Source organism: Molothrus ater, chromosome 1 (genome assembly GCF_012460135.2).
Source record: "Molothrus ater isolate BHLD 08-10-18 breed brown headed cowbird chromosome 1, BPBGC_Mater_1.1, whole genome shotgun sequence".
Lineage (NCBI taxonomy): Eukaryota > Metazoa > Chordata > Aves > Passeriformes > Icteridae > Molothrus > Molothrus ater.
In genome coordinates this window covers 103,403,983-103,416,530 of record NC_050478.2, presented here as the reverse complement: position 1 = coordinate 103,416,530, position 12,548 = coordinate 103,403,983, and the positions used below count along the sequence as shown (strand labels likewise).

Sequence of the window (12,548 nt, the reverse complement as noted above, 5' to 3'; positions counted from 1 at the left end):
TCTGCTGATGAAGGCTCAGGGATGTTTGGGATCAGCCACCTCGGTGTCTCCTTCACCGCGTTCAGGAGTCATATCATGCTTTGGTTTTGCCTTTTGCCTCATGTGTCAGAGTAAAATTGAGTGCCAAGATGCAGCCTTCATGTTTATGAAACTGCAGGTTGGTTTCATAGAGGATGGAGCTGCAACCTTGCTGGAAGGTTAAACAAAGTGGGGCCCCTTCAGGAAAGGAGTGCATTGGTTTTCCATGTTATACTACTGCTTGAGATTAACAATCAACATCAAGGTTTTAATGGATTTCCATAACTGTGCATAAATTTATCAGCTACTGTAAGGCTATTGTGGTAGGCTACCAGATTAATCATTCAGGTTTTGTCAAGTCTATAAGCATCACTTCTCAGCAAAGAGATCATGCCAGACAGGTGCAGAAATTCAAAGCCTGAACAGCTATGGCTTTGCTCCTAGCAGCAAGGCAAAAAAGGTCAATATTTTAGGTGAAAATGGATACCCTTTCAGTTCTCTCTAAACTACAGATGAAACTTTTCTCCCTCCTTACATTAAACATATAATTTTAAAGACGGGTTTCAAAGAGTGCGTGTGACACTCTTAAGCTTCAAATACGTATGTGTTGAGAGGTTAGGAGAACATGAAAACAGTATTTCATTGAAACCCGTTTGTCATTTTTAATCACAGGATAACTCTAGAAGAGGTGTGACTGATGCAATTTAAATTTTCACCTGACAAACTGAATTATTCATCTTGGCGGCGCCTACGACAAAAGACCAAGCGGAGCAGGCAGTCAGTCAGCCACCAGCCCCAGGAGCTGCTACAGAGCATCTTTGAGAAGGGGAAGCCATGTCCTGTAGCACCACAGGGTGAAGTCCTGCTCCTTGCAAGCCAGGAGAGCCCAGCACCTCATCCTTGTCCCCACTGCTACCTCCTACCATTTGTTTTCCAAAGCAGGGGAGGACTTGGGGCATGCCTACCGATAAGAAATGCTGCGATTTGCAAGGAACGTGACAGAAACAAAGTTGAGGCCTTTATCTGCACCTGGAAAGAGCTGCGTGTTCTGTACTTGTGGGTCAGACAGGAAGGACGAAGGAGACTGAGTGGCTTTTTATTTGAAACTGAATGAAAACTTTTCCTGTTGCTAGTCACTACTTCATTTGCCAGTGATGGGACCTGAGGAAATGGCCTGAAGTGTTGTCAGGGGAGGTTTCAGTTAGGGATTAGGAAAAGGTTCACCCAGAGGGTGCTGGTCACTGGAATAGGCTCACCAGGGAAGTGGTCACAGCAGTAAGCCTGGCAGAGTTCAAGGAGTGTTTGGACAATACTCTCAAGCACATGGTGTGATCATTGGGCCAGGAATTGTACTTGAAGATCCTTGAAGGTCCCCTCCAATTCAGTTTATTTGGTGTGTCTGTGAAATACTCCAAGCTCACACCAAGTTTTCAAGGAATTGCCTTTTTCTAATGGAATGCACTTGTCATCATGCCTTGTCACCCCAGTACTGGAAGATACCATGCATTTTTCAGAACTGGAGTGACTGTTATCTTAAGCAATGCTATATTATTACTCTAATATCCCAATTTTGTGCCTCTCTAGTATTAGTGATCAATAGTTTCCTCATTGTGTGTCCTACCAGAACTGAGAAAGAAATAAAGTTCCAAAAATGTCCACAGTCTTAATAAAATGGGGTTTCCATACACCACAAGTTCAGAATAGTAGGTTAAGAGTAGGCTATCCAAGGTCTTAAAACAAAGACTAAATGCCAGCAGAAAGCAGGATTCCTTGCCTGGAAATGTAGAGATGATGGGCTTAAACATGAGATTAGTCAAAGAGTGAATTCTGCTCAGCCCACATCTCCAGTATGTTTTTAAGTAGGAAATAATTCTATCCATTATGTAAACTCTTATTCAGACTCTTGTTAATGTTTATGCTATCCCTTCTGAATTTCTGGACAGTTTCTTTCAGACTCAGCAGCCAACATTTAATTAAGAAATATTTAACAACTAGTGTTTTTTAAACAACGTCACGTTTGCAGAAATAATTGCATATCACATCTACTTTACAAAATCAAAATACAGCCAGTGGAAACCAGATACAAAACACATGCTTTCAGCTGTGCTAGTTTTGTTTAGAAAATGAACAGACAATGTATTTCCTTGGCTGAGACCTTGATCTGTTTGCCAAATACTGTCCTGCAGAGCTTTTTTTTCTTACAACAACATTCCAGGCACAGAGGACGCTACCAAGGAAGCACACTCACAGTTCTGCAGGTTAGGAACAATGATAACCTTGGCGTGCCTTAAAAGAAAGGTGGCAAAGCATTTTCAGTGAAGCACACAATGCAGTATGTAGTTACTGTATCTGTTTTATCCCTTTATAGCTGCTCGGAAGCCAGAGAGCGATGGGTATCTTCTTAAGCAATTAGAAAGTTTTTCACATGAGGTTTTGTTGCCGCATCTTCTAGTGCATGCAGAACTTTTTCACTTGGGCAAAGAAAAAGCACAGCAAGACTTCCTAAGAATCTATGGAAATATCAAACACTTATACTGACTTCCACAGACTGGTAAAGAAGGAGGCATAACTACACCAACGATGTTCTTCAAAGCAGCATCACAGGATCAGAAGGTCATGAGGGGCATCTTTTTTTGTACCAGCTCTTTTGCTTTTAGATAGAAGAAACACTGGCTAGAGTTAGAAAGGGACACTTCAGATGATGGAAAATGCAGGACACAGGGAAACAGGAAAATAAATCACAATACCCAAACTCCTACTGGGGTGAGGCAAGGTGATTCAGAGCAACAAGGGATGGGGAAAATACAGAGATCACGTCTGCAAAGCAGATAGGTTAAAACAACATTGGAGCTCGAGAAGGAGGAAGTCGAAATCCAGGTAAAAAGTTTGCTTTAATACAGACATTACTGTAACAGAGGCTGCTGGTATCCTTCTCGTCAATGTAGCCATTTTGCCCCCATGGGTAACCCCAATACCATGCAGTTTGCCCATACTGACAAGAGACATTTTATGTCTGTTCCTACAGCACATCAGTGGGAAGCTGGTAACAATTTAAAAGGAAGGAACTTTTTTTTATTCTTCAGCTCTGCATCCTTAATTCAATCACTGTCCCCTAGGGCTGAGAAAAGGACTGGCTTTACTGCTCTGCGTTATCATGTCGGCAGAGAAGCTACACATTAAAATATTCCTAGTTTATATATGATGCAAGTGTAAGAAAAACAGTTTCAGGTTCATACAATAAAGAATAAGTCAAGAAATCTAAGTCAAAGAAGTAGCAGATGAGGAGAGAATATTTTCAAACCTTAAGTATGAAATTCTGTGTGGTTGAGCTTCACAAGAGCTGTGGCCAACAGGTAACAGATCAGAAATAAGAACCTTAGCACCAACACTCAGAAGCATAAGGTTGGCTTTTCAAGTATGTTTAGTTTAGCTTTCAAGTAAGTTCAGCATTTCTTTCATATATACTTTCAAGTATACCAACATTTCACCATCACAGTAATTGTGTGGCATATTTAGTTTGTGCAAATAAAAGTAGATACATTGTTTATGCAGACAGAAAGCCTGGTTGAATATATTTAAATATATTGATGAAGGAAGTGGGTGCTGTCTTTTCTCCCTATCTTGGAAAACTGGTGAGGGCAGAAGCATTGTCTGCTGGCTCTGCTTCTCCAGCCCAGACACGAAGGGATTCCCAGGATCAGGACAGTGAGACAAATCAGCTATTCTCTATTTCTTGAGAATGTCATTAAATAGGGTGGCATGAGAAGTGGCTGTGGGTGATGGTTTGTTTTTTTTTTTTTCCAGAATATCTACTACAGCCCAAGAATAGATGATTATATCCCACAAATACTAGTAGTGGCACTAAGGGCAGGGCTGAACACAGAAAGCAAACCACTGTCAATACCAGATCTAAGCTGGCATAGAGCCTGTCCCCAGCCTCTGTTTTCTGCACTTTGCACACTACCCCTGCAAGTAACTGATGAAACCCCAACAGTGCTGGCACACTATTAAAGGATCCTCCTAATTGCCATGCTTCAAATTCCAGCTCTAAGCCTGCTAAGAGAAAGTCTGCAAAACTCTTTAATAAATCATAGAAATCAGAGACGAAAATTAGGTCATGTCACCCACGCCTCCGATCTGCACCGTGAGTCTGTTACCCCTACAGTGCTGCCGAGTGCTCCGTCTCGACAACTCCTAAATGATTCAAGTGCTGAGGCTTCTCCCAGTTCCCCAGGCAGACTGTTACACAGCCCAGTGAACATCACCATCCATAGGCTTTTCACTGACCAGCCTCATCCTCTCCGTACCAATTTTATCTTTGTCCCATTTTGTTCTGTTCCTATTTATATCTTCCTCCAACTTCCCCCAAATCTGCTCTTGATGCTACCTCAACCACTATCCGGCAAAAATTGTTGCTCAGGAAACGTTCTTCTGCCTCTCCTGTAATACTGCTGTAGTGTGCTGCTATTTTTAGGAGAAAAAAGGAGGTGGTAAGGGAATGAAAGGCTGCCAGCTCCAGCTGTACAAGAATAATGCTCCAGTACAGTGGAAACTACATTACAGTGTTTCTCTTTAAGCACATATAATTGACCAAAACCTTAGTCTTCTGGAATGATCTAAATGGGAAAGATAGAAGAAATGGAAAAGACAAACTCAAGGTTAAAAAAAAACCCCTTGTCATCTCACTTTACCTTTCAATCCTACAGCTGAGCTCTTCCTTCTGGGGCTGCTCTTGAGATTTTACAACAGCATTGCCCAGTTAGACACATGATTAAAGTAGCAACATACTGCCATTATCCTAGAATAATTTAGGTTGGAAGGGACCTTAAAACTCACCAAGTTCCAGCCCCCTTGCCATGGACAGGGACACCTTCCGCTAGACTGGGTTGCTTAAAGCCCCATCCAATCTTGCCTTGAGCACCTGGCCTTTGGCAATGCTTTCAGGCACATGGTGTGAATGTTCCAGTGTTCTGGACAGGTCCAGGAGTTGAATTTTATGATCCCTGATGGGGCCTTCCTACTCAGTATATTCTATGATTCTATGACTTTCAGGGATGGGGCATCCACAACTTCTCTAGAAAACCTGGCTATTCCTCCTTGTCCTATCATCACTACATGCTCATGTAAAAAATCTCACCATCTTTTCTGTAAGGCCCCTTAAACATCCCAATGCAGTCTCCCCAGAGCCTTTCTGCTCCAGTCTGAACAACCCCAACTCTTTTAGTTTGTCTTCTTAGCAGAGGTGTTCCAGCCCTCTGATCACATTCATGGCCCTCTGCTGTATCTGCTCCAACAGGTCTACACTTCTCCTGTGCTGGGGAGCCAGAGAGGAAAGCAATATTCCAGTTAAGGTCTCATGAGAGCAGAACCACATCCCTCACCTGGTTGGCCACACTGTTTTTGATGGAGCCCAGGATGCTGTTGGCTTTCTGGACTGTGATCATGCCTTGCTGTCATGTTGAGCTTCTCTTACATAAACACCTCCAAGTATTTCTCCTCAGGCCTGCTCTCAATCCATCTCTCAGCCGGTATTTGAGCTTGGATTTGTCCTGACCCTCGCGCAGGGCCTTGCACTTGACCTTGCTGAACTTCAAGAGGTTCACTTGGGCCCACCTCTCCAGCCTGTCAAGGTCCCTCTGAATGCCATTCCTTCCCTCCAGCACCTTGGTGTCAGCAAATTGCACGATCATTAAAAAATGATCAATTAAGAAACCTGCTTACAAGAAGCCACTTCACCTTGTGCCAGCCCCTCAAGTGGAAGTGAGACCTGTGTTTTATGCCTGCTCCCAGACAAAGCGACATGCCAAAAAGGCAGCTGCCCATCATTCCCCAACCTCCCCAGCCAATGCTGGTGCCAGACACCAGCACACAGAGGGCTCTGTGCAACCAGTGCCTGGACTATGAAACCACCAGACCAAACTAAAAGACCCTGCTTTCCTGAGCACACACTTTTATACATCACCCACTGACTTTATCAAACCTGGTATTTACTGATATGTAAGGTTAGGAACCACTACCAGGAACAAAGTAGAGGTATCAGTTTTTTTGCTACAAATAATTCTCACAGGCAAGCAGTGATGTTTCTCTTTGTATATATGCATATGTCCCATGTATGGACTCCAGTGCATCTGTGGGGCACCTTCTGGAATCACACCGTGCTGGGAGCAGAGGGGCTAAGCTCCGTCTGCCCCAACAGTTGCTCTGCAACACCAGTAATTTAATAGAAAGAGGAGTGATAAATACAGAGCACCTGGTGAAGTAATCATTTCCAGTGTCCTTAGAAAGATTTCAGCTTCCTGACCTAAGCTACAATTTGGCTGGGTCAGATTTTGATACCTCCATCTAAACCAAACTGAGCCTTGCTTCACAGCCAGGCTTACTGATTTCCGTGGGAAGATTGGCGGACTAAGATAGTCCCCAACATGAGTCAGGGTGCAAGAACAGGTCTCTCAGTTAGTATAAACATATGTTTCCTAGGTCTGGAAGAGCTGGTGTGTTTTTTTTGTTTTTTTTTTTTTTTTTTCTTCACAGCCTGTTTACATTTCCTGGTTTATTAAACTAGATTTTATTTGCAGCCAATACATCCTAGGGAACTGGAGGTGTTACACATAATTGCCCTCAGATTCATAAAGACTAAACAAAGCAACCTCCACCACCAAGGAGTCCCCCTGCTCCATTGCTACCAGCAGTGTCAAGTTCCCTGGATGCCATGAGTGGTGTCAGCTCCTGCCACCAGGGAAAAGGCTGCTGGTGCACCCCAGCATGTGGCTGTCTCCCAGGATTTACTCACCTCCTCCTGGGAGGTGGAGAGTGCTGTGACTGAGCTGCTGCAAGGGATGAAGCTCTGAGGATGAGGAATATAAAGGAATAATCCCAAATGAGGAGGAGGAGAAGCAAGTGAGTGGCCAAGTACTTGGCCACTTTCTTGGGTGATGGGAAAAATGGAGAGTGCCAGAGGATAGGGTTCCATTAGGCATTCCACCAAGGAGCCCAAAGACAGGGGGATCCAGCCAGTAATTTCAGACAGGGAAAGGGGACATGCAGGGGGAGCAATAGGCAAGAGCTTGACTGGAGGAGCAGGACACGACTACAGAGCGGAAGAAAACCACAGGCCTAAGTGCGCAGCTTGCCCTAGCCTGATCTGGGCCAGGACCAGGTGTTCTCCCTACTTCTATCCCATGAACATCCCACTGTTCATCAACAGGGCTCCAAACAAAAGCCCACCAGGGTCAGCTGTTGCCACCTCGAATTATTCACTCACTTGCTACCTGCAGCCCATCTGGGAACAAAAACCAACTCCTGTTTTGGGAAAAAGGTTGCAGTAAAAGCCAGGCAATGAGCACATGCTACACCTTTGTAGTCCCAAATTTAACATAGCCCTAAATCAAAATCATCAACCATTCTCTATCCCACACAGGAGCTTTCTTCTCCCAAGTCTCACCTAATAGAGCAATGCTGTGAGTGCTTGCCCCTGACCCATTTGCCAATAAACATCTGTTTCTTACAAATACCCACACATGAACAGGTATTCAAAATTGTATCCTGCTTTTTCCTCTTCACATTCCCTTACCCTTTCTGAATTTTTTTTTATATTCACATATGCTTTCCATTTATTCTAGCCCTTTATCCCCAACACATGCTCCGAGTCCCCAGTTTCTACATTCTTTTTTAACCCTTTAAACTGAAAGACTTTTCTCAGTGGGATCAAACATGCAGTGGGAGATCCTCATGCAGATTTCAGTACTTCTTTTGTTTCTCAGCTTGCTAACAGATCAGTTTTGATAGTGAAGCCACTGAAAAGGAGGCTCTGTCTGTGGCACACAAAGTATTTCCAAGATCTATAAAGGAAAGGGTAAAAATTGATGGTCTATGTAGAAAAGCCACTTTTTTTTGTTCTGCGTACTTTTTAAACTTTCATTTATGTAATACTCTTTCATATACTGCATCCCATAGGATGCAAATAGATTCATGATTTAATAGATTATAATTTCCTTTTTGCTTTTACCCACTTTATACAAGAACAGCCAGCTCCACTGATACAAAGACAAAGTAAAATTTAAAGATTTCATTTTCCTCCAGAGACAAAAAGCTGACAATTACTCAAATTGCATTATATCAATTACTCAGGAAGGGTGCAGGAGATATTGATTTTGCTGCCTATACAGCACACTGTCTCAGATTAACTCAGTTGTCCCAAATACTGACCCATTTCTGCTTTTCCAGAGCTACTCAGTCCTCAGCAATCCTCCCGAGCTTCCTCTGCACTGATGGTGATGGTGACAACGATTGAGAGTGGCAGGGCAGGGAGCAAAGGGCCTGCAGGTTTTCTCTTACCAAAGCGAGGGAAAGTGCTTATGCTCCTCTTCTCCACTACCTGGGCTGTTCCCTTTAAGAAATGGAGATCTTCCCAAAGAAAACAAGCCTTTCTCTTTGGGTGTTTCGAGCCAGCTATTGAGAGAGGCAGTGCTATGTGTCCATATACTCATTTAGACTTGGACCATTCCCCAGCCATTATAAATGGCTAACACTGGAGATTGAAAATTTAGAGAAACATGCAACAAAAGCTAGCTAATCTATCATTCTTCCAGTGGTTCATCTCTTTTAAAGACTTCCTTTAAGCTACTGACTCAAACTGCTTAGTGATGCTTATTTAAGTCTAGTTCTGGGTAACACTCTTATATCTACAACTTTTATACAAAATAGAAACAATCCATCATCCAGAAAAAACACTTTCAGTCTAATTTTCAGCTTAGTTGACAGCAATCATATTTTTCAGTTATATGCATGCATTTATATTCACTTGATTAGAGAGAAATTTTGTTTGAACAAAACACTTTGAACATTCAAACACTGCAGTCATAACATATTTCCTGTAAAAATGTGATAAACAAGATGCTAAACCACAAAATCCTAGGACCATGCTATACACATTGAGAAAACACAATCCTGCAGACTCACAACAGTCCTCCCTGCATAGACTGACCCTTTGTTTTCAAAGCCCAACTTATATTAAACATGCACTGAACACACACAAGATTCTTAGCCAAGGATGTACTTTGATGTGACAAAGTCACATAGTTTCACACTTTTGTGTTGAAAACGCTGTAGCCCAAGAAATAAAGCTGATGCTTCATCTCATGAGAGACAAGAAGTCTTTTATAACCACTTATAAATGGTTTGATGTTTTCCCTCAGACAACAAGCAGTCATTTACTGGTACATGAGATTTCCATGAAAAGAGTCTGAATGTCACCCACCGTGAATAACACATTTAACACATTTCAAGAACTTTCTGTTAACTCATAATCATGCCTGAAATACAAAAAAAAAAGTGACATTTTACATATTTTAGGAAAACAACCATGCATAACCCCCATGAAACTCACAACCATGCATCAAACAACAAACATAACAAACATAGGTGCGACCATGCTGCTGTGGGACAAATCTGCCATCACCTACCCCTTCCCGAATTTCAAAGAAAAATCTCTGAATAACAATGATTTCTCATTAAAGACTAAATATTCAGCAGATTTCCACTACAGACAAGAAAAGATTTCATCCCGATTAAATGAAACATTACGTAAGTTGTAGCTTCACCTTCACTTGCTCCTTCTGGGAAGAGAGAACAGAACCCGGACCCAACCAGCCCTCTCCAGTTTTGGTGCAGCTCTCCAGCAGCCAGCCACAGCCCTGCCCAGCGAGGAGCCGCCAAGGCTGAGGCGCAGGGGGAGGATGGGGATGGGTGCCACACCCTGCGCCCCCCCTCCCCCGCGGCTCCTCCCCAAGGCTAAACCTGCCCACCGCAGCAGCGGGCTCCCATGGGATGAGCTCCTGATGCGCATCCGACCAGCTCCTCGTCCTATGGGGAAGCCTTTGGGGAGAAAAGGCCATCAGCTGCACCACTAACAGAGGGATGCGACTGCAGGCAATTAGAGAGGGGAGAGGCCGGGGCTGCGCTGGTCTGATAAAATAGAGCCAGTGTATTTTTAATGTTTCCCGATGTGTTTTGTGTTCCCTGCCGCAGCAAGCAGGTCGACAGCATGCCAGCAGCTCAAGGAGCCTTCGCGTTCATGCAGTGCCATAAGGAATAAACTTCCAGCAGCTCTTACCCCAATGCAGTGCTCTCAGGCTCTCCTATCCTCCCCTGATTGCCATGCAGCTCCCATCCTCACACTAGAGCTGAAACTTTCCAACCCAAGGAGACCAGCATAGCAGTATTTGCCTATACTTTATTATGCATGTACACACTCAGAGGTGCAGCAAGAGCAGTGAATTTAACAACATCAGTGATGCAGCATGATGATCTTGACCTTTTAATACTCTCTGAAACGACTCTTCTCCATAGAATTAGAGAAAAAGCATACATTCAACTGCATCTGACCTTTACTGGTCCAAGCCTTATGTAGTTTGCTTAAATTCTTATTCTTAATAGGATTTAATAATACTTGCTTTCTTTATAAAAAACCTTTCAGTTTTCTATGGACAGAGACAATTGTTGACAACACTAAAAGTAAAACAAAAAAAGTATCACTCAGCTCACCAGGCTGTAAAAGAACAGATGCAGATGGGACACACCTAACCCGGAGCTTTTTCCCCCCCTTTTTTTTTTTTTTTCTTTTTTTTGGCAACCGGGCCTCTGACTTGCAATCATTTTGACAGAAAAACACTGTAAGTAGTTTCCTTCAACTTCGAAGCAACGTGCATGTTCAGTGGAGGAAAACAGTTTCCATCTCTGCCTCAAACAGGGGCACACGCCGGAGAACCGCGGTGAGAGTAACAACCGCCTTGACCCAGCGCTTTCCTCCTCCAGCACAGCCCCAAGAGAAATTAAATCGAGAGCACAAGGCCAGACAGGGACGATTTGCTCTTGCGATTTCCACAGGAGTGCAAGTTTTTAAGCTTCTCGCTATATGTGATGAAGTTTCGCCTTTGAATTAAAAATGGGACTACCGAAAAAGACAAAATCCTTTTCCACCGACCCGCACCGGTCCCTCTCTGGCAGCCCAAGGGCGCGGAGCCGCACCCAGGATGCGGGAGCACCGACGGACCCGCTCAGCCCCCACGCTGGTCGCACCCGCGGCTTCTCTATTCCCCTTTCCCCACACACCTGGCACCGACACTTCCACGCCGCGCTCCGCGGGGCCAGGAGGAGGGATGGGGAAGAGTGAGGGGTTCCAGTGTCCGAGCCGCGCTCCCGAGCACCTGGGGCAGGGAGGCGCGATGGCTCCAGCGCGGGGCGGAGCGGAGCGGGGCAGCCCAGCCCGGCCCGGCGGGGCCCCTCGCTGCCGGCCAGGAGGGGGCCGGCGCGGTGCTGCCACTGCAGCGGTCCGGGGCTGCGATGTGCTCCGTGCATAACCACACCCACCGCATTGCAGAAGCCACGGCCCGGGGCGGGGGGGTAGGGGGTAACCCCCCCATGGCGAGCGGCGCAGCCCCGGCCTGGCCCCCGCACCGCCCAGGTGTGGCGTCCCCCAGGTGAGCGGGGCACTGGGCGAGGCACGGCCCTAGGGGGGCTGGGGGTGCGCCCCACCACGCCACACGCCTCGCCCGCCCCCCTCCGCCGCCTACAGAAGTTTCCCACAGAAATGCGTATCGTCCTAAAAAAATTAAAATTGCGCTCGCCCTCCCACCGTCCGCCGCCCGGCAGAGCTGCGGCGGGAGCAGCCGAGCCTGTGTGTGTCCCCGCAGAGCCCCCGCCGCCCTCCCTGCTCTGCGGGGACACCGCTCGCTGCCTGCCCCGGCTCCCCCAGGCAGCCTGGCCGCACGCTCACGCCGCCCCCCAACTTAAAAATGGCTCCTAAGAATGATGTAGATATATATAGACATATATATTTATATATATGTCTATATATACACACACACACGTATATAAATAAATTGGTATCTATTATAAAAAGGGGGAGATGCGACCTGCCCCCGCCCCCCCGGGCATACCCTCAGCTCCCCGCTGCGGGGAGGGCACCGCAGGCGGCGGGGCCGGAGCGGCGCGGAGCTTCCTCGGCCGCGGAGCGCAGCGCGGGGGCGGCGGGCGCGGGGCTGCTCCCGGCGCGGCGGCGGCCACGCGTCAGCAGCGGCAGCGCAGCCCGGCTCTGCCCAGAGCGAGCCTCCGCCGCTCCCCAGCAAATCAGGGCTGCCGAGGCTCCTCCGGCGAGAGGGAGGGAAAAAGGAAAGGGGAAAAAAAAAAAAAAAAAAAAAAACAGAAAAAAAAAAAAAAAAAAAAACTGCACGCAGGGGAGAGCGGCAAAAGCTGGATGCCAGCAGGTTTGTGGAGGCAGCCTTCCCGCCGGCCCTACTCTCTGGGCCACCGCAGGCTGCTCCCCGGGCACGGCATAGAGCCACCCCGCCAGCACAGGGATCCCCACCTGTGTCCGGAAGGATTCGGCCGGTTTTTGGCTCAGCTAAATGAATCCCTGTATTTAGGGAGATGAGTATAGCTGCAGCAGTTTCAGGCAAACCCCTGCGATTGAGAAGCTCCCTGTCAGCTTAAAAGCAGCAAGCTGTGAGCTGGCAAGATCTAGCTTTGAATTA

General features: G+C 46.1%; 1 protein-coding gene across 18 annotated transcripts in view; it reads right to left on the bottom strand.

Annotated features, from left to right (window-relative positions):
• EPB41L3 (erythrocyte membrane protein band 4.1 like 3) overlaps positions 1-12,068 on the bottom strand; it is a 97,142-nt gene extending 85,074 nt beyond the window's left edge. For 9 of the 18 annotated variants that reach the window (XM_036406730.2, XM_036406732.2, XM_036406734.2 and 6 more), the window contains exon 1: positions 11,955-12,066. The gene's annotated coding sequence lies outside the window, so the exon portion shown is untranslated. Of the gene's footprint in view, positions 1-11,127; positions 11,243-11,954 lie in introns of those variants that run through there. The other 9 variants (XM_036406721.2, XM_036406725.2, XM_036406724.2 and 6 more) reach the window with 3 other exon arrangements.
• Positions 12,069-12,548: the final 480 nt, after the last annotated feature.